Genomic DNA, 27,321 nt, shown 5'->3' with positions numbered 1-27,321 from the left:
ATGGCGACAGGGGACGGTGAGGGGATCTTTGTTGAGGCAGGATTTCTTCACGCCTTGAAGCCTCTGGACAGAGAGAAGCAGCCATCTTACTCCCTGACAATCACACATTTATGGCATTATCACTGCATGTAGTGATATGTTTACAATACATGTTATTATGGCCATTGGCAAAGATGGAATGCAATGTGACCTATGAGATTGGTTGGGATGGAACGATATTGTAATCATCGTCATCAAAAATACCATAAAATTGAATGCAATATATTGCAATGATTTGTTTTAATTGGGGTGTATCATCTCTGGCTTGTCCTCAAACAATGTACTGTCAAGCAAGACCAAATGAGACACAGTATCCTTAGTTAATTACAATCAGATTAGATATTTAGGCTACCGTATGTGTCTTAATTAACTTATATTCGCCATTCATACTTACAGTTGAATTTACTTTTAGCTGGAAGTGAGTTTTTCCCCCCAGCTTCTCAGCTGTAATTGCCATTCAATAAAATAATTAGCACAGGAAGTCAAGTAATGCCACATTAGCCCAGAATTGAGTGACAGGCAGAGCCAGTCATTACAGGAACGGAAGACAGACCTTCAGTGGAAGTCAGGAAGTTTACATACACTTAGGTTGGAGTCATTAAAACTCGTTTTTCAAACACTACACAACTTTCTTGTTAACAAAATACAGTTTTGGCAAGTCAGTTAGGACATCTACTTTGTGCATGACACAAGTGATTTTTCCAACAATTGTTTACAGACAGATTATTTCACTTATAATTCACTGTATCACAGTTCCAGTGGGTCAGACATTTCCATACACTAAGTTGACTGTGCCTTTAAAGAGCTTGGACAATTCCAGATAATGATGTCATGGCTTCTGGTAGGCTAATTGACATCATTTGAGTGTACCTGTGGATGTATTTCAAGGCCTACCTTCAAACTCAGTTCCTCTTTGCTTGACATAATGGGAAAATCAAAAGAAATCAGCCAAGACCTCCACATGTCTGGTTTATCCTTGGGAGCAATTTCCAAATGCCTGAAGGTACCATATTCATCTGTACAAACAATAGTACGCAAGTATGAACACCATGGGACCACGTAGATGTCATACCGCTCCGGAAGGAGATGCGTTTGGTCTCCTTGAGATGAACGTACTTTGGTGTGAAAAGTGCAAATCAATCCCAGAACAACAGCAAAGGACCTTGTGAAGATGCTGGAGGAAACAGGTGCAAAAGTATCTATATCCACAGTAAAACGAGCACTATATAGACATAACCTGAAAGGCCGCTCAGCAATGAAGAGCCACTGCTCCAAAACCGCCTTAAAAAAGCTAGACTACGGTTTGCAACTGCACATGGGGACAAAGATCATACTTTTTGGAGAAATGTCCTCTGGTCTGATGAAACAAAAAAGGAACTGTTTGGCCATAATGACCAAATAAAATACAATTGTATTTGTCACATATACATGGTTAGCAGATGTTAATGCAAGTGTAGTGAAATGCTTGTGCTTCTAGTTCTGACAATGCAGTAATAACCAACGAGTAATCTAACCTAACAATTCCACAACTACTACCTTATACACACAAGTGTAAAGGGATAAAGAATATGTATATAAAGATATATGAATGAGTGATGGTACAGAACGGCATAGGCAAGATGCATTAGATGGTATAGAGTACAGTATATACATATGAGATGAGTAATGTAGGGTATATAAACATAAAGTGGCATAGTTTAAAGTGGCTAGTGATACATGTAATACATAAAGATGGCAAGATGCAGTAGATGATATAGAGTACAGTATATACATATACATATGAGATGAGTAATGTAGGGTATGTAAACATTAAATTAAGTGGCATTGTTTAAAGTGGCCAGTGATACATTTTTGTTACATCAATTTCCATTATTAAAGTGGCTAGAGTTGAGTCAGTATGTTGGCAGCAGCTTCTCAATGTTAGAGGTGGCTGTTTAACAGTCTGATGGCCTTGAAATAGAAGCTGTTTTTCAGTCTCTCGGTCCCAACATTGATGCACCTGTACTGACCTCGCCTTCTGGATGATAGCGAGGTGAACAGGCAGTGGCTCGGGTGGTTGTTGTCCTTGATGATCTTCATGGCCTTCCTGTGACATCGGGTGGTGCAGGTGTCCTGGAGGGCAGGTATTTTGCCTCCGGTGATGCGTTGTTCAGCCCTCACTACCCTCTGGAGAGCCTTACGGTTGTAGGCGGAGCAGTTGCCGTACCAGTTGGTGATACTGCCCGACAGGATGCTCTCGATTGTGCATCTGTAGAAGTTTGTGAGTGCTTTTGGTGACAAGCCAAATTTCTTCAGCCTCCTGAGCTGCTGCACCTTCTTCACAACGCTGTCTGTGTGGGTGGACCAATTCAGTTTGTCCATGATGTGTACGCCGAGGAACTTAAAACTTACTACCCTCTCCACTACTGTCCCGTCGATGTGGATAGAGGGGTGCTCCCTCTGCTGTTTCCTGAAGTCCACAATCATCTCCTTTGTTTTGTTGACGTTGAGTGTGAGTTTATTTTCCTGACACCACACTCCGAGGGCCCTCACCTCCTCCCTGTAGGCCGTCTCGTCGTTGTTGGTAATCAAGCCTACCACTGTAGTGTCGTCCGCAAACTTGATGATTGAGTTGGAGGCGTGCATGGCCACGCAGTCGTGGGTGAATAGAGAGGGCTCAGAACGCACCCTTGTGGGGCCCCAGTGTTGAGGATCAGCGGGGTGAAGATGTTGTTACCTACCCTCACCACCTGGGGGTGGCCCGTCAGGAAGACCAGTACCCAGTTGCACAGGTCGGGGTCAAGACACCATACTATTGTGTTAAATGCTGAGCTGTAGTCGATGAACAGCATTCTCACATAGGTATTCCTCTTGTCCAGATGGGTTAGGGCAGTGTGCAGTGTGGTTGCGATTGCGGCGTCTGTGGACCTATTGGGGTGGTAAGCAAATTGGAGTGGGTCTAGGGTGTCAGGTAGGGTGGAGGTGATATGGTCCTTGACTAGTCTCTCAAAGCACTTCATGATGACGGAAGTGAGTGCTACGGGGCGGTAGTCGTTTAGCTCAGTTACCTGAGCTTTCTTGCGAACAGGAACAATGGTGGCCCTCTTGAAGCATGTGGGAACATGGTATAAGATTTGATTGAATATGTCCGTAAACACACCAGCCAGCTGGTCTGCGCATGCTCTGAGGACGCGGCTGAGGATGCCGTCTGGGCCTGCAGCCTTGCGAGGGTTAACACGTTTTAATGTTTTTCTCACGTCGGCTGCAGTGAAGAAGAGCCTGCAGGTTTTGGTAGCGGGCCGTGTCAGTGGCACTGTATTGTCCTCAAAGTGAGCAAAAAAGTTTTTAGTCTTTTTGTAATCCGTGATTGACTGTAGACCCTGCCACATACCTCTTGTGCATGAGCCGTTGAATTGCGACTCTACTTTGTCTCTATACTGACACTTTGCTTATTTGATTGCCTTGCGGAGGGAATAACTACACTGTTTGTATTCGGTCATGTTTCCGGTCACCTTGCCTTGGTTAAAAGCAGTGGTTCGCACTTTCAGTTTCGTGCGAATGCTGCCATCAATCCACAGTTTCTGTTTTGGGAATGTTTTAATCGTTGCTGTGGGTATAACATCGCCGATGCACTTTCTCATGAACTCCCTCACCGAATCAGTGTATTCGTCAATGTTGTTGTTGGATGCAATGCGGAACATATCCCAATCCACGTGATCGAAGCAGTCTTGAAGCGTGGAATCAGATTGGTCGGACCAACGTTGAACAGACCTGAGCACGGGAGCTTCTTGTTTTAGTTTCTGTCTGTAGGCTGGAAGCAACCAAATGGAGTTGTGGTCAGCTTTTCCGAAAGGAGGGCGGGGGATTGCCTTATATGTGTCGCGGAAGTTAGAATAACAGTAATCCAGGGTTTTACCAGCCCTGGTAGCACAATCGATATGCTGATAGAATTTAGGGAGTCTTGTTTTCAGATTAGCATTGTTAAAATCCCCAGCTACAATGAACGCAGCCTCAGGATATGTGGTTTCCAGTTTACATAGAGTCAAATAAAGTTTGTTCAGGGCCATCGATGTGTCTGCTTGGGGGGGAATATATACGGCTGTGATTATAATCGAAGAGAATTCCCTTGGTAAATAATGTGGTCGACATTTGATTGTGAGGAATTCTAAGTCAGGTGAACAGAACGACTTGAGTTCCTGTATGTTGTTATGATCACAACACGTCTCGTTAATCATAAGGTATACCCCTCCGCTCCTCTTCTTACCAGAAAGATGTTTGTTTCTGTCAGTGCAATGCGTGAAGAAACCAGCTGGCTGCACCGATTCCGTTAGCGTCTCTCGAGTGAGCCATGTTTCCGTGAAGCAAAGAATGTTACAGTCTCTGATGTCTCTCTGGAATGCTACCCTTGCTCGGATTTCATCAACCTTATTGTCAAGAGACTGGACATTGGCGAGTAGTATGCTAGGGAGTGGTGCGCGATGTGCCTGTCTCCGGAGCCTGACCAGAAGACCGCTTCGTTTGCCCCTTTTTCGGCGTTGTTGTTTTGGGTCGCCGGCTGGGATCCGATCCATTGTCATGGGTGGAAGGCAAAACACAGGATCCGCTTCAGGAGAGTCATATTCCTGGTCGTAATGATGGTGAGTTGACGTTGCTCTTATATTCAGTAGTTCCTCCCGACTGTATGTAATGAAACCTAAGATTCCCTGGGGTACCAATGTAAGAAATAACACGTAAAAAACAAACAAAATACTGCATAGTTTCCTAGGAACGCGAAGCGAGGTGGCCATCTCTGTCGGCGCCGCTAATTAAAACCATTGTTATATTTGGAAAAAAAGGGGAGGCTTGCAAGCCAAAGAATACCATCCCAACCATGAAGCATGGGGGTGGCAGAATCATGTCGTGGGGGTGGTTTGCTGCAGGCACCACTTCACAAAAGGCACCTACTTCAACTGTAAATTAGGAAGTCAATATTTGCCATTTGATTAGCAATCTGAGTGAAAGAATGCTATTTCCTCCATGCTTAATTTCAATCTCTGTACAACATTCCTAATAAAATCTTACAATTTTAGATTGGAGGAAATTGGTGTATTGTACTGTATATGTAAAGGTGAGAGACTACAATGTCTTCAAATAGCATTGGAGACATTTTTGACATGTTATGAGGTGCACGTTTAGATACTAAGTGCTTGAAACCTTGTGTGCTTTTTGCAGGTGTCCTTCTCAGCAGGAGTCAACTAACCTGGAGTCGAATCAATAAAATGACATTGGAGATTTTGGTAAGAACTGCCCTGCCCCATAAAAAAACACTGCATTGCCTGATGTGAACCATGCTTCTAACAAAAGAGATCTAAAAGTCACTCCACGGTAAGACAAATTGTCTATAAATGGAGAAAGTTCAGCATTGTTGCTACTTTCCCTAGGAGTGGCCGCCCAGAAAAGATGACTAAAAGAGCACATTGCAGAATGCCCAATGAGGTTAAGAAGAATCGTAGTGTCAGCTAAAGACTTACAGAAATATCTGGAAGATGCTAACAACTCTGTTGACGAGTCTACAATAGGTAAAACACTAAACAAGAATGGTGTTCATGGGAGGACACCATGGAAGAAGCCACTGCTGTCCAAAAAAATACATTGCTGCACGTCTGAAATTTGCAAAAGAGCACCTGGATGTTCCACAGCGCTGCTGGAAAAATATTCTGTGGGCAGATGAAACTAAAGTAGCGTTGTTTGGAAGGAACACACAACACTATGTGTGGAGAAAAAAAGGTACAGCACACCAACATCAAAACCTCATCCCAAATGTAATCTATGGTGGAGGGAGCATCAGGGTTTGAGGCTGCTATGCTGCCAGCTTGCTATCACCGATGGACAAATTAGTTTATCAAACCATTTTGAAGCTCAACAGAAGTGAAGTGATGCAACAGGACAACAACCCAAAAGACAGAAGTAAATCAACAACAGAATGGCGTGAACAGAAGAAAATAGGCCTTCTGGAGTGGCCCAGTCAGTCCTGACCTCAACCCGATTGAGATGCTGTGGCATGACCTCAAGAGAACGGTTCACACCAGACATCCCAAGAATTATTGTGGAACTGAAACAGTTTTGTAAAGAGGAATGGTCCACAATTCCTCCTGACCGTTGTGCAGGTCTGATCCGCAACTACAGAAAACGTTTGGTTGAGGATATTGCTGCCAAAGCAGGGTCAACCTGTTATTAAATCCAAGGGTTCACACACTTTTTCCAACCTGCACTGTGAATGTTTACACAGTGTGTTCAATAAAGACAAGAACAATTATAATTGCTTGTGTGTTATTAGTTGAAGCAGACTGTGTTTGTCTGTTGTTGTGACTTAGATGAAGATCAGATCAAATGTTATGACCAACTTGTGCAGAAATCCAGATAATTCGCCATTCAGGAGAAAACATTGTTCGTTCACAGAAGGGATTTTAAGTGATGACCCATTTGTGAGTTTATTTTTCAATACATACTGATGAGTGATGTTTGCATTGTCTGAATCTTTATGACTTATACAGAAATAGCATCACTTGAACTATCCACATGTCTCTAGTGAAGGACATATACGCTATGTGTATTAGAAGTGGAGGTGATGTACTTTTTCTTTTCTTTTCTTGGATTCTTACTACAGTCTGACCTTGGGCTATTGTGGGGTAGTTCTTTGCGTTTTTGCGTCAGAGATGACTAAAGTGTCTGGATTTACGTTTGAGTGGATGAACAGAGGGAGCTGTGTGCGTGGGTGAGCATCACACCACCAGATAATAGTGGGTTGCCATTGATTACATTGTCACATGACTTTCAGGAAAGGACAGGAGCAGAATTTACATTGAGAATATATTATATATCTCATAAATATCTCATAAAGTCTGACCCTATTCAAATGAACTAAAGTAGATATGAATATGTTAAACAACTCATGTTCTTACCAAATGTAAAATGATCTTAGAATAAAGTCAGAAGGTTATCACGATTAAATCAAGATTGTCCAGGAGGAATACTAGCATTTGAACTGAGTAAGGATGTTTCACTACCAGAACGAGCTATTGTCACCCTTGCTTATGATTGACTAGTCAAATCACCGTGTGAATGTACACAGCTGTACAGAAGCTTGTCTATCTTTCTCTTGGCTAAGGATCTCATTCATGCAAGTGGGGGCCATGTGACCGTGTCGACTGTAACACAGCCCGTGCTGAGACCTGCGCATCAGTCTGATGGACCAGATCCCCAGGATCCCCTCCAGTCACATGTTCTTCATAGACTCTGTGATCGCCGAGGTGTCTCTCACTGAGGACGGTGAGTTACAGGCCCCTCACTCAACTGCCCCTACCCCACCCCCATCTCACAGGTATAACCTACCTGGCCCCTACCCCACCCCCATCTCACATGTAGAACCTCCCTGGCCAATACCCCATTCCCATCTCACAGGTATAACCTTCCTGACCCCTACCCCATCCAACTCTCACAGGTATAACCTTCCTGGTCCCTACCCCATCCCCATCTCACAGGCACTTCCCTGGCCCCTACACTACCCCCATCTCACATGTATAACCTTCCTGGCCCCTAACCCATCCCCATCTCACAGGTATAACCTTCATGGCCCCTACCCCATCCCCATCTCACAGGTACTTCCCTGGCCCCTACCCCACCCCCATCTCACAGGTATAACCTTCCTGGCCCCTACCCCATCCCCATCACATAGGTATAACCTTCCTGGCCCCTACCCCACCCCCATCTCACAGGTACTTCCCTGGCCCCTACCCTATTCCCATCTCACAGGTATAACCTTCCTGGCCCCTGCCCCATCCCCATCTCACAGGTATAACCTACCTGGCCCCTACCTCACCCCCATCTCACAGGTATAACCTTCCTGGCCCCTACCCCACCCCCATCTCACAGGTATAACCTACTTGGCCCCTACCTCACCCCCATCTCACAGGTATAACCTTCCTGGCCCCTACCCCACCCCCATCTCACAGGTATAACCTACTTGGCCCCTACCCCATCCCCATCTCACAGGTATTACCTTCCTGGCCCCTACCCCATCCCCATCTCACAGGTATTACCTTACTGGCCCCTACCTCACCCCCATCTCACAGGTATAACCTTCCTGGCCCCTGCTCCATCCCCATCTCACATGTATTACCTCCCTGGCCCCTACCCCATCCCCATCTCACAGGTATTACCTTACTGGCCCCTACCTCACCCCCATCTCACAGGTATAACCTTCCTGGCCCCTGCTCCATCCCCATCTCACATGTATAACCTTCCTGACCCCTACCCCATCTCCATCTCACAGGTATAACCTTCCTGGCCCCTACCCCATCCCCATCTCACAGGTATAACCTTCCTGGCCCCTACCCCATCTCCCAGGTACTTCCCTGGCCCCTACCCCACCCCCATCTCACAGGTATAACCTCCCTGGCCCCTACCCCATTCCCATCTCACAGGTACCTCCCTTGCCCCTACCCCATCCCCATCTCACAGGTACTTCCCTGGCCCCTACCTCACCCCCATCTCACAGGTATAACCTACCTGGCACCTACCCCACCCCCATCTCACATGTATTACCTCCCTGGCCCCTACCCCATTCCCATCTCACAGGTATAACCTTCCTGACCCCTACCCCATCCCCATCTCACAGGTATAACCTTCCTGGCCCCTACCCCATCTCACAGGTACTTCCCTGGCCCCTACCTCACCCCCATCTCACAGGTATAACCTTCCTGGCCCCTTCCCCATTCCCATCTCACAGGTACCTCCCTTGCCCCTACCCCATCCCCATCTCACAGATACTTCCCTGGCCCCTACCTCACCCCCATCTCACAGGTATAACCTTCCTGGCCCCTACCCCATCCCCATCTCACAGGTATAACCTACCTGGCACCTACCCCATTCCCATCTCACATGTACCTCCCTGGCCCCTACCCCATCCCCATCTCACAGGTATAACCTTCCTGGCCCCTGCCCCATTCCCATCTCACAGGTATAACCTTCCTGGCCCCTACCCCATTCCCATCTCACATGTACCTCCCTGGCCCCTACCCCATCCCCATCTCACAGGTATAACCTTCCTGGCCCCTGCTCCATTCCCATCTCACATGTACCTCCCTGGCCCCTACCCCATTCCCATCTCACAGGTAGAACCTCCCTGGCCCCTGCTCCATCCCCATCTCACATGTACCTCCCTGGCCCCTACCCCATCCCAATCTCACAGGTATAACCTTCCTGGCCCCTACCCCATCCCCATCTCACAGGTATAACCTTCCTGGCCCCTACCCCATCCCCATCACACAGGTATAACCTTCCTGGCCCCTACCCCATTCCCATCTCACAGGTAGAACCTCCCTGGCCCCTACCCCATTCCCATCTCACAGGTAGAACCTTCCTGGCCCCTACCCCATTCCCATCTCACAGGTAGAACCTCCCTGGCCCCTGCTCCATTCCCATCTCACATGTACCTCCCTGGCCCCTACCCCATTCCCATCTCACAGGTAGAACCTCCCTGGCCCCTGCTCCATCCCCATCTCACATGTACCTCCCTGGCCCCTACCCCATCCCCATCTCACAGGTATAACCTTCCTGGCCCCTGCCCCATTCCCATCTCACAGGTATAACCTTCCTGGCCCCTACCCCATCCCCATCACACAGGTATAACCTTCCTGGCCCCTACCCCACCCCCATCTCACAGGTACTTCCCTGGCCCCTACCCCATTTCCATCTCACAGGTAGAACCTCCCTGGCCCCTACCCCATTTCCATCTCACAGGTAGAACTTCCCTGGCCCCTACCCCATTTCCATCTCACAGGTAGAACCTCCCCGGCCCCTACCCCATTCCCATCTCACAGGTAGAACTTCCCTGGCCCCTACCCCATTTCCATCTCACAGGTAGAACCTCCCTGGCCCCTACCCCATTTCCATCTCACAGGTAGAACTTCCCTGGCCCCTACCCCATTTCCATCTCACAGGTAGAACCTCCCCGGCCCCTACCCCATTCCCATCTCACAGGTAGAACCTCCGTGGCCCCTACCCCATTTCCATCTCACAGGTAGAACCTCCCTGGCCCCTACCCCATTCCCATCTCACAGGTAGAACCTCCGTGGCCCCTGCCCCATTCCCATCTCACAGGTAGAACCTCCCTGGCCCCTGCCCCATCCCCATCTCACAGGTGACATAGTATCATGCGCCATCTCCATCCCCATCTCATACGTGACACACAGTGATGCTTTCAGGGATCACAGAGATATCTGTATATTCCTGCAGGTGTCCTATATATTCCTGCAGGTGTCCCTACCCAGGTGTCCTTTGCCTCTAGTCTAGAATAATGGAAAGCAGTCATCTGACAAATGTCAAACACTGTAAACTTTCATCCAATGTTTTATTTGACTGTTCATTGTAAAATGTCATTATGTAATGGAATGGATGAAGCATCAGGATACTGCAGTTGTGTTGTTGTCTTTTTAGTCCCCCCCCCCGGGCTTTCCTAAGCGACCAAGGTGTGCATTATTAATATCACTCTTACCCCTAGGCTTTCCCCTGCCTGAGTCCCTGTAGCCCGAGGTTCCGTTCCCGCGGTTGGTGTGTGTGTGTGTGTGTCCATAATGTCGAAGATTGTTCAATCAAAACCTAAATTACTTTCTGACTTAGCAGTTGTGATTGAATAGGGATCCGTCTCTGTGCTCTGTACCAGGCCAGTGTCGCCGTATCTGCACCTGGTTTACTTTACAGTCGGACCTTTAGCCTGTTATTCAACATTTATAATATTAGCCAAGGCCCAGTGCTTGCATCAGCACCAAATCGCTAAATCTGTGTAAATAACTGGAAACATCTGACATTATCAAAAAGAGGAAAACAGGAAGTTCTGTTACTGCTCAGTGTTATGGATCTTATCTGAATCAGCATTTATTAGTCTGGAAAACAATAGTCTGTTTTCCATATGTAGGTCCTTACGACGATGGAACAATAGTCTGTTTACTAGTTACAGGTGCTTACAACAATGGAACATGGTCAGAAATGCAAACTCAAGACCTCAAGACAGTAACGCAAACTCGAGAACATAAAGTCATGATTTGCTGTGAATATGTGCATTTCTACATTTCATTGTGGTCTGTGGGTGTCGCCACAGTAACTCCCCCTCCTCCTCCTCCTCTTCCCCCTCTCCTCCTCCTCTCCTCCTCTCACTCACGCCAGCTCCATCCGCCCACTGGAAACGTGTGGACTCAAAACATGTGGCATCAAAACGTGGGCAGATTTGATCTTTTTTTCACATTTTCAATGCCAATTTACCAACCTAAAATGTGGACAGGCAAAATCTCAAACATGTCATACAAATCTCTGCCGGGAACATGTGAGTGAGTGAGTGAGTGAGTGAGTGAGTGAGTGAGTGAGTGAGTGAGTGAGTGAGTGAGTGTGTGCATGTGCGTGTGTGCGTGTGCGTGTGCGTGCGTGCGTGTGTGCGTGGCTCAGATTTAAAATACAAGACTACTCTGTCCTTGAGATTCTCACACCCCCATGAAAAATATCATCTGCTGGTCAAAATGAAGCAACTATATTACAATTAATTAGGCTATAACTTGTATTGTAGCGGCAGAACACAACACCATATCTGCATGTCCATGTAAAGAGGTAACAGTATAGAATCCACCACTGGCCGACCGTGCCCACATGATGGGAAAAGCCTCTCTCCACCCACTCTGCCTTTACCACCATGTGTATGTAGGTGGTAGGACTCACAGCTGTGCTGTTACCAAACAGATGAGTGGGTCATGTTGAAAGACTCGGAGTATAGCTGGGAGCCCTTTACTATCGGCAGTATGGAAAGTCATTTCTCTACTCAGTTAAATGTTGTGCAACACGTATGCATTATGCTGGTGGGTTTTTCTTCCATTATGCAATTTTCTTTCAAACTATTTTCCTTCAGTCATTGATATTGATATAGGTGCACTTTGGTTGTTGATCTCAAGAAGCATTGCTCTTCTTTGGGCATTTTTGATATTTTTCCAAACAATTAGGCTAAAATCAAGGCAGGAGAATTCCACATTGTGCATACTTCTTATACATCTAAGTCAGATTTGTAAAATAAAATTGTTGTATTATAAATACAGTAGTTGTGCACTTAAAGGGCAATTACACCACTTTTCAACCTCATTTTCATTTTCTCCAGCACAGTACCAGTGTCTACAAATGTGAAAACAGCGCATTTCTATACAAAGTTAAAAGGTTCTACATGATGACATCATCAAAGGTGAAAACATTCAACAATTGTGATTTTCAAACACTATGAGAATTTCTTGATGACGTGATGAGCAAGAAAATACCCTCCCTCTGGCTAGAAACCCGTTGTAGGTTTTTGAAAATCCCTAATGTCACAGATTTAAAAAAAAAAGACAAATGTAGGACCTTTCTTCTTATCTTTTTAACCACAAGTCATAGAAACACGCCGCTTTCACATATGTAGACACCGGTATGGTGCTGGAGCTAATGAATATGAGGTTGAAAAGTGGTGGAATTGCCCTTTTAAGGTGACGTAGAAGACAGAGCGTGCACTGCAAGCTGTTAAAAAAAAAGCAATGAAAGCAAGACATTACATCAGCTACGGTGTACTCTACTCATCCATTTTTAGAGCAACCAGGTCATCAATCACGTTGTTATATACTACATCTCTTCAAAGCACTGAGGCCCTGAAACACCATAACACTGGTTGTGGGAAGTCGTAAGAAGAGGGACTTGTGTATACACAGCCTCGTACGTTTGGGGAGCCATCTCCAAAACAATGGAGTGGAAGTGTGACAGTGGGTTGAGGAGATGCACATGCCCCCCTGTATCTCTGACGGTGACCGCTCCTTCTTGGGTGCTGTTTCACAGGGCCCTCTGAGCTAATCATACAGCTCCCTGTCCGGCCCTGTGCTTTAAATCAGTGGAAGCCCCCCCCCCATCCAACATGTATGCGCTTTTGTACATTGACCCAGCACTTTATAATTTAAACACCTCACAGGTTTCCCTCTCTAGTAAAGCCTAGGTGTCTATACTTTACTAGAGAGAGAGAGAGAGAAGGAGAGAGAGGGCGTAGGAACAGCTGAAAGGGGCCTCAATCCTACAATCCTGCAGTGCAGAGAGACTGTTGAATTGACTATGTTCAGTTTATGAGCTGTTCCGTGCCTTCCCTGCTTCCCTGTGCGGTGTCTAGGTGAAGTGGAGTGGGGGGGGGGGGGGTCTGGTAGGGAACAGTCTGGAGGGGGAATTCGCAGAGATAGTGTTCACTGTCAGCAAAGAGGGAGTCATCTCTCTCAACGCCCCACTAGACAGAGAGACTCGGGACCAGGCGAGTGGCCACACAGTTTTCATTCATATTGTATTGTACCTCCTTGTCTTTAACATATAGTAAGGACTTGTTAGGACTGTGAACGCATCGTCATGTCATGTGATGTACAGCATTACACTGTAAGAGCAGAGGAAAATCGGGGTTAACAAGAAAAGGAGGATCATGACTCAAATCACAACGTGTCTTTTTCCCTCCTCGGCAGTTTTCCAAAAAGCTAAGCTCCAAAGCTGTACAGGATTAGATAAACATCCATTGTTTTGGCACAGGTTGTCTTTGGGGTCATTCCGCAGAGTAACAAGCAACGTGTTTGGCCAGAGACCTTAACTGCTCACTGGTCTGACACAAGTAAGGAGAAATCCATCAGGTTATTGGATGTTCTGTTTCTACAGAAAGCCCTCGGAGAGTCTATTCTGTCTGAACCTTACCTATAGCACAGTAATCATAAAGCCAGATACACCCCCTCTCCCCTCCTTATCCTCTCTCCCTGCCTGGCAGTGACTGTCACCTATCATGATGGAGCTGTCATGTTCCAGCATGCATCACACATGAGTCACAGCCTATTGATCCACCCTCCTCACGCAATACAACACGAGCGAGGCAGTCCAGGTTGTTCCCTGATTGCGATGGTTCCGCGCTGACTGACTGAGACTCATATGTCCGTGCCATGTGACTCTTACAGCTGATGGAGGGAAAAGGGAGGAGAGGAGGAGGGGATGCATGCACGTGTACAGTACCTCTCGCTTGGTGTTGACAGAGTTGCGTGCCCGTATGATGAATCATCTCTGGACGTGTCAAAGAAGGCGCTACACAAGCAAAATGGCTCAGTGCCGTGAGCTGAATGGCAGCCCAGGAATCAATGGACACACTGAGTGTTAGCACTGTCACTGCCTATCGTTCACCTAATGGCTTCATCTTCTAAAGACATGTCAGAGTGAAAGGGCAGAGAGGGGGGTGAGCAATCTGCACTCTAAAAAAGCAATTTCATTCACACACATACACCCCACACACCTCCCATCCCCCTATCTATTCCAAGAAAGCTCAATAAATAATGAATACAAAATCGTTGGGGCTTTATCTCAGACTGTGGTTCCAGTGTGTAATTGTGCATCGTTCAATACAGAACATGAAGATCTTTCCATGGCTGAGAACTGGCGCTTTGTGTTATTCCAGTGTGAAGGTCTGGGGTCTCACTGTGCGTCCACACAGGGAGATTTGATCTGGACACTTTGTGAAAGCACATGTCTGATAGTTCCAGATCAGCATCGTGGTGGAGCGTCCGGACGGCAGGGAGATCGCCAAGCCTGTGGAGCTGAGAGTGATGGCGGGCGATGCCAACGACAACAGGCCCACCCACGTTCCCTACCACACAGTACCACACCGTGGTCAAGGAGCTTGCCCCGGAACACTCATATGACACACTCCTACAGACACCTCTGGAACATACTGGATCACAAAGGCCTTTTGTTTACGCTTAAAACGAAATACTCCAAAATAAAAACGATGGAGAAATTCATCAGGATGCTCAAAATAGGATTCTGTGTTTCTTTCTTGAGGGTTCAAAGAAAATGTGTTTTTGCCCACACACTAATCTGTGAGGACTTTGCTCTTTTCCCAGGGACAGAAATCCTCACAGTTCAAGCAGCTGACAATGATGATCCGTAAACCGATAACGTGACAATCTTCTAGCGGCTGGTTGGCCAGATCCTAGAGAGCTCTCGTGCCTTGTTCCAGGTGGACCGTGACTCTGGGATCATCTCAATGCAAGCAGGCAAACTTGAGGGAGCTGCCCCACAGTACACACTGACCATCACTGCTGAGGACACTAAAAGAGACCAACAGTGCTGCATGGCAATGTGGTTCTGTGGTGTTAGGGAGAGGGGTGAGGGAATACTTCCACAAAGATAATGTATACATAGCACATTGTAAAGATAATCCAGAGATACTCCACAGTAGTAACCTATTGTGATATGTAGACGGGTGCAGTGGTAGGGTAAATGGGTTTTAGACTAGCAGATGTAATGTTGAAGGTTTTCCCTCTGCTTCTTCTGAGGAGAATATTGTTTAAATATGACACTGCGGTGACTGATGATCATGATTAAGACTGAAGGCACCAGTATGACAGAGGCATGCCAAACTAAGTGACTCACTGATGGAGCCTGTCTCTTTCTGATGGTGATTTCATTTGCAGGCTTAAACAGCTCCTGTACTGTGGCTGTGACAGTGCAGGACGAGAACGACAACCCACCCGTCTTCACTCAACACGAGGTGCCTTTACCCAGGTTGAAGAGAGGACCGACAGCGTGATTTTTGGTTTGGGGGGGGGGGGGGGGGGTAGACGTGATTCAGAGCACTCATTGCAAATCTATCTGCTTAGACAGTATATTCGTTTTTTCCCCGTTTTTTTTTCTGTTGAATGGCTGCTGTTTGATCTCTCCCTCCAGGTCACTGATTTGATTTCCCAGAGGGGAGAGAGATGGAGTGCTTTTAGGGGGATCCAAGCTTAAATCTCAGGCTTATACAAATGTAGGACCTTCATTTGAGCCAGTTCGCTACAGCAGTGAAGTAATCCTTCAGCAACAGAAAATGTGAATTGTTACGTGGCTTATAATTCATGAACAATGAATTAAGTCAAGTCTGAAATTTAAAAAGTGGAAGTTACAAACTTCAGAAGCATTTAAAATTTTTTTTTTTAAATCTCAAATACGCTACACGTTTGACATTTCCTGCAGCTCTCCTACAACAGGGTGATCAAATTAATATGCTACATCTGTGGAGATGGAACCGTATTATTGTAGGGTTTATTTCTCATTGTGCTCCAAATGGACAATGTTCTCTGAGTTAATCTGAATAAGCCTCAGATGAGTCCTGTGAGAATCCTTTATTTATAGAATAAGGCAAATCCCCAGCGTCACCATAAGAAAGCTCTAAATGATATCCCTGACACTTGCGGCAGTCAGAACATTTCACATCTTCATCGGAAAATCGTTGCACTGAGCAATATTTACTATCACGTCTGAGCTCACTGGTTAAAAAAAAGCCGTTTTTAATGAAATACTTTGTTAAAAGTGAAAAAAAATGCATCCCTTCTAGTACAGAAATGAACTGCATCGTTCTGCAATTTGCCAAGAAAAAAAACTCATACGAGCTCTCGTTAGCCACACAGTGTTGTCATCTCTTCTGGTTCGGGGGGAGTGTAGCTGAGCCTACCAATGAAATGGACCTCAGTCTTAACATAAAGGCTATTTCTGATATATGAGAGCATCTTTGGGGACAGTCAGTGTTTCCAGTGGTCTTTTCCATAGTCGATCCTCGTGAATAATGAAGTCACCGCTGAGGTCTCCAAGCGCTGGCCTCAAGGTATGCAGTATACGGGCCAAAGATAGACCCTTTTCTCACACACAATTACGGAGCAGAAAACAGTCTACACCCACACCTCCTGAATAATGCAGGAGACAGGATAGTCGTCTTAAAATGGGGGCTTGACAATGGGACACAAAGCTCTCGTTGTCCTCACTGGTGCTAGACTAAGTCAATGTAAACCCCAACTGTGCTTGTTAAGTTCAGATGCTCTCGGAGTGAGAGAAGGTACTGTTACGATACAGTAGACGTGCCCTGCCTTCATATTCTAGAGTCATCCCAGAGTCATCCCAGAGTCATCCCAGAGTCATCCAGTGTCTTCTTCATTGGGTGCATGCCATGACAAAAGATTTACAGCTCATTTTGGATTCTCATTTTGGATTCTCTATGCACCTCAACAATGCTGTCAATCATGTTTTGAGTCGATGCCAGCCCCAGGCTCATGTTCTCTCACTCTGGCATGCGCATGCACACGCGCACACGCACACACACACACACACACACACACACACACACACACACACACACACACACACACACACACACACACACACACACACTGAGGTGGAAAAAGCTCTTGAGTGGGTCACGCCAGAGTGCCCCTGCTTTTTCCAGCAACATGTGAACGGGTTTGTAGGAAGCTGGCAGGTGAGTGATGAGACCCATGGTATCAGCGACCCTCTAGCCCGGGCAGGCAGATCAGAGACTCAGCCGCTTCAGTGGAGGGCTACAGTGAGTGGCTGATTAAAGGACTCCCAAGCAGAGAGATTGGAGGTGTGTGAATGAAGGTCAACAACACAGGACAACACGGAACATGCCTGCATACACACACCAGACCTGGGTCAAATACACTGTACATAACCTAGATTATGTCAAATATGTTCAAATATTTGAAATACACTTGATATGGTTTGCCTGGAACAACGGAACCAATGGAGTAGTCCTAAAAATGCAAATTCCAAGCAAAATCCATCTAATACTAATATACTTTCAAGCTATTTCTCAAATAATCACATGTATTTTATTAAGCCCTTTTCAGCAGTTGTCACAAAGTGCTTTGCGGATACCCAGCATAAAAACCCCAGAGAGAAAGCTTTGCAGATAGTAGCCCCTGCTTCATTATCTTTTTCTTCTCCCTGTCCTCGTCCCCCCTTCTCTCTCACTTTCTCCTCTCACCTTCTTCTCTACCTCCTCCCCCTCTCTTAGTACGGCCCCTTCCACCTGACAGAGGATGCTCCTTTGGGAGCCACGATAACGGCGGTGTTGGCATGTGATGCTGATGAGAGGGGAGGAGACAGCTGGCAGGTGAGTTACAGGCTGGAGATTGGCAATGAGGAGGTGTTCACACCGGTCACAGACAAGCAGACCAATGAGGTTTCACTCATCCTCTCCAAGGTACGGCAATCCCCTTCATTCAATAGTCTCTATTCTCTCTTGTTCATTCACAAATAAGACAACCCAGTGAGCCCTAGACGTTGATTGAATAGGAGGCATTTTAACATGATCTCAACATGGTAATAATAACTACGTAGAAATATTCAATATTGACTCTAATAATTATGCATTTTAGTAAGTGACCATAAGGAAAAGATACATGCATATTGAATCTTGCTTTGTATATCCCTTTCTGTGTCTCTTCATGCACGCACATGCGGGCATTTCCACGGCACGTGTCCCAAATATAAGCCATGACACAAACAATAGTTTATCCCCAAATAATCTGAGCCCATCCCTGGGGTGTCTCTCTGGCTCTTCCCTGGTCTCCTGTAATCCCCTCCACGCTCCCAGCCCCGCCCCAGCACCACCCTGCCTCAGCTCTCTCCCCTGGCCTGGACAGGAGGGCTTTGGAGAGAAAGAGGGAGTGTTTGTCATTGCTTGTGTACCCATTCTCTGGAAGCGGGGCAACTACGTTCTACCGCTCTATGGGAGTAGAGGACTGTTACCTATGTTCCGCAGAGGTAAACCAGGAGTTGCCTCCGGTATTGTCTAAACTGATGCAGGACTGGAGCACAACCCCTTTGCATTGTCAACAACCCCTGCCATACAGTAATGACATGCTGTATAAGGCTCTGACATAGGCCTACTGTAGCCAATTTTGAAGCACCACATACAGTGTATATTTAGTGTAGGAGTTACAGGCTTAAAGCCAGCCAACAACTGTTCGGCTGATAAAATAGCTTGTTAGTACATCCGAGCACGCTCACTAACATGTTGCCTTGTGGCGAGACTGAGACAACCCAGAGGGTAGTCCCACTGTCTCAATAACAGCAGCTTGCACGACGTCTAACTGAATAATGACACAGTGCCATTAGTCTGTGGAAAGTAATTACCTGTTTACCACACAGGCAAGGGCACCGCTAACTAAACACTAGCTAATCTGTCTCTCTGGTGCTGTGCTACGGTTGTTTTGATAGCGTGAGGATAATATCAATGAGAGTATTCAGCTCCTGCTGTGCTGTAGGCGGATGTGTCTGATTTTGGGTGTAGCATGCTAATCCACGTGACCTGGTCAGGAAAAACTCTGGGCCTTTTTCTACCAGGCCCGTGTCAAGCACGTGTTCTGTTCAGATGCCTCCTACACGCGTACATACAGTACCTGCCGTTCATGAGAATGGTGAATGAGAGAGGATGGCGTCGAAAAATGTGTGGTCGGTGGCCGTGTGCTAGGTGGCAGGTGCACATAGCTGATTCAATCATTTTCAGAAGGGAAGAATAGAGATTACAGATGAACACACACACACACACACGCACTACACATGCCATACACACACACACACACACACACACACACACACACACACACACACACACACACACACACACACACACACACACACACACACACACACACACACACACACACACACACACACACACACATACAGGACTACTTTTTGATCTTATTACAATCTTGATATGAAAGAGGGGATCACTAGTAATCATCTCCTTCTTTTTAAACCCATTGAGCTGGAGACTCTCATGCTTCAAGTGTCCCCATTTAACCTAGAGGGCCACCCTCCACACAGCAACTTAAGGCCAGCAACGGCAGCTGAGGGGTGTTTGGATTCTTCTGGTTGTTGCCTGATGCAAACCTGCACTTCACTTCCAGTCAGCACCATGAGTCACTCCAACACTGATCAACGTCTGTGTTTTTTCTCTAGCAACAGAGGTAGCTATTTGGGCCCATCGACATGTTATGAGCAGCAGCAATCACTTCATTTCACCAGAACGTAGACAACACAGGGGATACAATCCTGGGCTATGACCTCACAGAGTAAGCATAGCAACGGCTGTCCACTAACGGGATTAGTGACATGAATCTCAGGATTCATGTCAGGTGACACTTGAATCAAATGGCTGTCCCTGTCATTCCAGTTTCCATTTTACAGTGGGAATAAAACTCCTCTCTGCCGGTAAATCAACTTGTCTGGCGGTATTATGCAGGTGACGGTATTATAGAGGCCTTGTTTAGAGTCACTGTGTATTGTTCCACAACCATTTCCTTTCCAGTAGGATCAGCTTGTAAATCTGTGGAACACGTCGATAAGCAGCAGACATATGCAGGCTCTTTCTGACCTCCTGTGTTTGCTCCATGAGCTTAATACAATCCCATGCCTCTGTTGGAGGGGGCAGTTCGATATTTTGCTCAGTCTAAATGAGCAGCCTGTGTGTCTCATGGAGTGCTGAAATGGCACATTCGCAAGAGATTCAATGATTGCTTTTTTGCTTTTTAGATAAAATCTGCTGTTTTCTGGGAAATGTTAGTAAAGCCCTCCCATGATTATTTTCTTGTCGTTCATTCTTGCACCGTTGAACACTATGGGGCGGCAGGGTAGCCTAGTGGTTAGAGCGTTGGACTAGTAGCCGGAAGGTTGCAAGTTCAAATCCCTGAGCTGACAAGGTACAAATCTGTCGTTCTGCCCCTGAATAGGCAGTTAACCCACTGTTCCTAGGCCGTCATTGAAAATAAGAATTTGTTCTTAACTGACTTGCCTGGTAAAATAAATAACCACCGCTAACTAGCTAGCTATTTCACATCCGTTACACAAGGAAATGGGACAAAATTCACCCAACTTATTGTGGGAAGCTTGTGAAAGGCTGCGTGAAACATTTTTTTTTTTTTTTTTTTTTTTTTTGGTTCCGGTTGGAGCGAGCGGTCGCATCTACACTTCGGTCCGCAGGTAGTATAACTTTTCATTACATTTCGTTATAGTACAACGGTTTGATTTGTCTAATCTTAGCAATTTCTTCTTAGCTAGCTACATAGCCGTCTTTGTATCAACGACAATTGCATAATCATCGTATTTCGTCGTCCTAACGTATCTGCCCAGCAGCTAGCTAAGCAGCTAGCTAACATCCACTGTCCACTAGCACTGTAGAAACTATTACACTCAACTGAACGACTCGATTAGCGTAGTGTCAGCTAGCTACATAGTTGTCTTCGCTGTCTTCATATCCAAGATAATTGTGCAGTTTAGAGTGTGTAGACTTAGAGTGATTATCTTAATTTACCGAGGTTAGCTAGCCAGCTATTTGTCGTCCTTAACGTAGGAAATGCTGCTAGCTAGCTAGCCAACAGCTAGCCAACCTCTACCGAATTGAACTCCAACTACCCGGTCAACATTCCGCGTCGCTCCACAGGTAGTATCACATTTTCATTTCACTTCATTACAGTACAACGGTTTGATTTGTTTGATCGTAGCTAGCCAGCTACATAGCCGTCTTTGTATCTAAGACAATTGTGTAGTCTAGAGCGATTTTCTAGGTTAGCTGGCCAGCTATTGTCGTTCTTTTAATGTAGCTAGCCAGCTAGCCCCCGAATAGCAGCACTGTAGTAACTATTACAGTACAACGGTTTGTTTTGTTTGATCGTAGCTAGCTAGCTACATAGCCGTCTTTGTATCTAAGACAATTGTGTAGCCTAGAGCGATTTTCTAGGTTAGCTGGCCAGCTATTGTCGTTCTTTTAACGTAGCTAGCCAGCTAGCCCCCGAATAGCAGCACTGTAGTAACTATTACAGTACAACGGTTTGTTTTGTTTGATCGTAGCTAGCTAGCTACATAGCCGTCTTTGTATCTAAGACAATTGTGTAGCCTAGAGCGATTTTCTAGGTTAGCTAGCCAGCTATTGTCGTTCTTTTAAGGTAACGTAACGCAATCAACCTGCTAGCTAGCCAGCTAGCCCCCGAATAGCAGCACTGTAGAAACTATTACACTCGACGGAACGACTTGATTAGTGTAGTGTCAACATCGCAGCCACTACCAGCTAGCCTACTCCAGCAGTACTGTATCATTTCAATCATTTTAGTCAATAAGATTCTTGCTACGTAAGCTTAACTTTCTGAACATTCGAGACGTGTAGTCCACTTGTCATTCCAATCTCCTTTGCATTAGCGTAGCCTCTTCTGTACCCTGTCAACTATGTGTCTATCTATCCCTGTTCTCTCCTCTCTGCACAGACCATACAAACGCTCCACACCGCGTGGCCGCGGCCACCCTAATCTGGTGGTCCCAGCGCGCACGACCCACGTGGAGTTCCTGGTCTCCGGTAGCCTCTGGAACTGCCGATCTGCGGCCAACAAGGCAGAGTTCATCTCAGCCTATGCCTCCCTCCAGTACCTCGACTTCCTGGCACTGACGGAAACATGGATCACCACAGATAACACTGCTACTCCTACTGCTCTCTCTTCGTCCGCCCACGTGTTCTCGCACACCCCGAGAGCTTCCGGTCAGCGGGGTGGTGGCACCGGGATCCTCATCTCTCCCAAGTGGTCATTCTCTCTCTCTCCCCTTACCCATCTATCTATCGCCTCCTTTGAATTCCATGCTGTCACAGTTACCAGCCCTTTCAAGCTTAACATCCTTATCATTTATCGCCCTCCAGGTTCCCTCGGAGAGTTCATCAATGAGCTTGATGCCTTGATAAGCTCCTTTCTGAGGACGGCTCACCTCTCACAGTCCTGGGCGACTTTAACCTCCCCACGTCTACCTTTGACTCATTCCTCTCTGCCTCCTTCTTTCCACTCCTCTCCTCTTTTGACCTCACCCTCTCACCTTCCCCCTACTCACAAGGCAGGCAATACGCTCGACCTCATCTTTACTAGATGCTGTTCTTCCACTAACCTCATTGCAACTCCCCTCCAAGTCTCCGACCACTACCTTGTATCCTTTTCCCTCTCGCTCTCATCCAACACTTCCCACACTGCCCCTACTCGGATGGTATCGCGCCGTCCCAACCTTCGCTCTCTCTCCCCGCTACTCTCTCCTCTTCCATCCTATCATCTCTTCCCTCTGCTCATACCTTCTCCAACCTTTCTCCTGATTCTGCCTCCTCAACCCTCCTCTCTTCCCTTTCTGCATCCTTTGACTCTCTATGTCCCCTATCCTCCAGGCCGGCTCGGTCCTCCCCTCCCCGCTCCGTGGCTCGATGACTCATTGCGAGCTCACAGAACAGAGCTCCGGGCAGCCGAGCGGAAATGAGGAAAACTCGCCTCCCTGCGGACCTGGCATCCTTTCACTCCCTCCTCTCTACATTTTCCTCCTCTGTCTCTGCTGCTAAAGCCACTTTCTACCACTCTAAATTCCAAGCATCTGCCTCTAACCCTAGGAAGCTCTTTGCCACCTTCTCCTCCCTCCTGAATCCTCCCCCCCTCCTCCCTCTCTGCAGATGACTTCGTCAACCATTTTGAAAAGAAGGTCGACGACATCCGATCCTCGTTTGCTAAGTCAAACGACACCGCTGGTTCTGCTCACACTGCCCTACCCTGTGCTCTGACCTCTTTCTCCCCTCTCTCTCCAGATGAAATCTCGCTTCTTGTGACGGCCGGCCGCCCAACAACCTGCCCGCTTGACCCTATCCCCTCCTCTCTTCTCCAGACCATTTCCGGGGACCTTCTCCCTTACCTCACCTCGCTCATCAACTCATCCCTGACCGCTGGCTACGTCCCTTCCGTCTTCAAGAGAGCGAGAGTTGCACCCCTTCTGAAAAAAACCTACACTCGATCCCTCCGATGTCAACAACTACAGACCAGTATCCCTTCTTTCTTTTCTCTCCAAAACTCTTGAACGTGCCGTCCTTGGCCAGCTCTCCCGCTATCTCTCTCAGAATGACCTTCTTGATCCAAATCAGTCAGGTTACAAGACTAGTCATTCAACTGAGACTGCTCTTCTCTGCATCACGGAGGCGCTCCGCACTGCTAAAGCTAACTCTCTCTCCTCTGCTCTCATCCTTCTAGACCTATCGGCTGCCTTCGATACTGTGAACCATCAGATCCTCCTCTCCACCCTCTCCGAGTTGGGCATCTCCGGCGCGGCCCACGCTGGGATTGCGTCCTACCTGACAGGTCGCTCCTACCAGGTGGCGTGGCGAGAATCTGTCTCCTCGCCACGCGCTCTCACCACTGGTGTCCCCCAGGGCTCTGTTCTAGGCCCTCTCCTATTCTCGCTATACACCAAGTCACTTGGCTCTGTCATAACCTCACATGGTCTCTCCTATCATTGCTATGCAGACGACACACAATTAATCTTCTCCTTTCCCCCTTCTGATGACCAGGTGGCGAATCGCATCTCTGCATGTCTGGCAGACATATCAGTGTGGATGACGGATCACCACCTCAAGCTGAACCTCGGCAAGACGGAGCTGCTCTTCCTCCCGGGGAAGGACTGCCCGTTCCATCACGGTTGACAACTCCATTGTGTCCTCCTCCCAGAGCGCTAAGAACCTTGGCGTGATCCTGGACAACACCCTGTCGTTCTCAACCAACATCATGGCGGTGGCCCGTTCCTGTAGGTTCATGCTCTACAACATCCGCAGAGTACGACCCTGCCTCACACAGGAAGCGGCGCAGGTCCTAATCCAGGCACTTGTCATCTCCCGTCTGGATTACTGCAACTCGCTGTTGGCTGGGCTCCCTGCCTGTGCCATTAAACCCCTACAACTCATCCAGAACGCCGCAGCCCGTCTGGTGTTCAACCTTCCCAAGTTCTCTCACGTCACCCCGCTCCTCCTCTCTCTCCACTGGCTTCCAGTTGAAGCTCGCATCCGCTACAAGACCATGGTGCTTGCCTACGGAGCTGTGAGGGGAACGGCACCGCAGTACCTCCAGGCTCTGATCAGGCCCTACACCCAAGCAAGGTCACTGCGTTCATCCACCTCTGGCCTGCTCGCCTCCCTACCATTGAGGAAGTACAGTTCCCGCTCAGCCCAGTCAAAACTGTTCGCTGCTCTGGCCCCCAATGGTGGAACAAACTCCCTCACGACGCCAGGACAGCGGAGTCAATCACCACCTTCCGGAGACACCTGAAACCCCACCTCTTTAAGGAATACCTAGGATAGGATAAGTAATCCTTCTCACCCCCCCCCCTTAATGATTTAGATGCACTATTGTAAAGTGGCTGTTCCACTGGATGTCAGAAGGTGAATTCACCAATTTGTAAGTCGCTCTGGATAAGAGCGTCTGCTAAATGACTTAAATGTAATGTAATGTAAATGTCCCAAGTTAAACAATTTAAAGGCAATGCTGCCAAATATTAATTGAGTATGTAAACTTCTGACCCACTGGGAATGTGATGAAAGAAATCAAAGCTGAAATAAGTCATTCTCTCTACTACTATTCTACTACTATTTCACATTCTTAAAATAAAGTGGTGATTCTATCTGATGTAAAACAGGTTACTTTTACTAGGATTAAATGTAAAGAATTGTGAAAAAACGTACTTGGATAAGATGTATGTAAACTTCCGGACTTCAACTGTGTGTTAGTGCATGCACTTCCATATGAACAGCATTTATATGGCAACCTGTATGCATGTAGGTGCTGGACTTCGAGCGGGAGAACGAGTACATCCTGCTCCTTAGTGCTGAATATCCGGTGGCCCTGTTCCGAGGGAAGTATGGGTAAGCATTCACGGCAACCGTCTCCATCTATGTGGACAATGTCAACGAGGGCCCCATCCTGTCCCAGAACCACTACGAGGTCACCGTCAGATAGGGGGAGGAGCCAGGACGGGTTATTGTCACTATTCTTGGATATGACCCAGACTCACACCCAATCAGGTGAAACATCATTCATTGGAAATAATGAAAACATTTAAATGAATTCACAGTTTAAAGGCATTAATCAGGGTGTTATCCCACCCCGCCTATACTTTTGTCCAGATACTCGCTCAGAGGAGACAGAAATAGGTATTTCTCTAATGGGAAGTACTCAGGTGAGCTGAAGACCATCTAGGCCTTGGACAGAGAGGAAAACAGTACCTACACCATGGAGACCATGGTTGAAGATGGACGTAAGATCGTTTTCTGAGAATAATGTATATTTCTATATTTCCAGACAGAGGCTTCAGGGCAGCTTAGACCTCGGCCTTCTGTTTGTTCCAGTGGGTGTCAAATTTAATAAGGCAAGGCTAAAGCAATACTTCCATTGACAATTCAAGACCAGACAGTATTCAGTGACAAAGTAATAAGCAGGGAGTGAGTCATGCGAAGTGACAGCCAGTGTGTCGCTAGCTAGCTGCTGGGTGTAGAGTGGGAAGTGAGGAGGGGGTTTATGTTGTATAGAAAACTCCACTCCAATCCTCCCCCACACTAGATAGGCATGACTCAGAACCGAACAGAAGACAGACTTGCAGGGTCTGAGAGCTGCACACGGCACCTCTCCAATTACCCGCTGCCCTTATCCCTCGCAGGCACTCATTATCACATCGAGTGAAAAATCTTTTCAGACTGGTCCATTATCTGAAGAATGGGGGCTCTGACTCACATCTTGAGTCCACACTTATAGAGGCTAGAGAGGACAGTGGTGTTAATTGGTGGAGATACTGTATTATGTTGGTTGGATCGAAGTGTACAGGTATCAGAAACATTAAAAAATCTGCTTTGTCGTTCAGAGAGGTTGTGCTTCCTAATGTCCCTCTCTGTGCTCGTCAAAGCCAGTCCAGCATCACCCAATACGGCATCACCCAGTACACCATGAGGACTGTTGTTAACAAGGATTCAATGGGTACTAATGTTAATTAAAACTGTACTATTTGCCTCCCAGGGAACTCTTCTCTGTCCTCCTCCACCCTGGTGATAGTCCATGTCCTGGATGTGAACGACAACAGTCCTGTTTTGGCGAGGGACTACTCCTGTGTACCTGTGTACCCCTCGCTGGGAGGACCAGGCCTTGGTGCTGGCATCCCGGGGACGGCGATGGTCCCCAGCATGGTGGCAGGCTCAACTTGTCCCTCCGCAGTGACGCCACCGTGCGCGGCAACTGTAAACTCACCACCATCAATGGTCTGCCTCATCATCCATCTTCTGTTTTTTTCACTAAGACATTTTTTATTTGATCTTGACCCACAGAAAGATCAACACAAGTTCAGACCAACCTCTTAGCCCATCAGATATTTTAGTAACCAATCCAGCAGTGGAATGAGTTGTGTATATTACCATGACAATACAATATAGGTGTAGTCACTGTAGTAGCGACAGGGTGACCCAACGCTATGCCATTGTAGGCTAGCACCACACTGTAGGAAGTAGGACCCCGGAAACATTAACCTCTCTGCAGGATCAATCAAATCAAACCAAATCAAATGGTATTTGTCACATTTGCCGAATACAACAAGCGT

General features: G+C 47.0%; 1 pseudogene; it reads left to right on the top strand.

Annotated features, from left to right (window-relative positions):
• Positions 1-27,039, top strand: LOC135553058 (cadherin-17-like; annotated as a pseudogene).
• The last annotated feature ends 282 nt before the right edge of the window (positions 27,040-27,321 follow it).

Source organism: Oncorhynchus masou, chromosome 2, assembly GCF_036934945.1.
Source record: "Oncorhynchus masou masou isolate Uvic2021 chromosome 2, UVic_Omas_1.1, whole genome shotgun sequence".
Taxonomy (NCBI): domain Eukaryota; kingdom Metazoa; phylum Chordata; class Actinopteri; order Salmoniformes; family Salmonidae; genus Oncorhynchus; species Oncorhynchus masou.
This window is presented reverse-complemented; position numbering and strand designations above follow the sequence as displayed.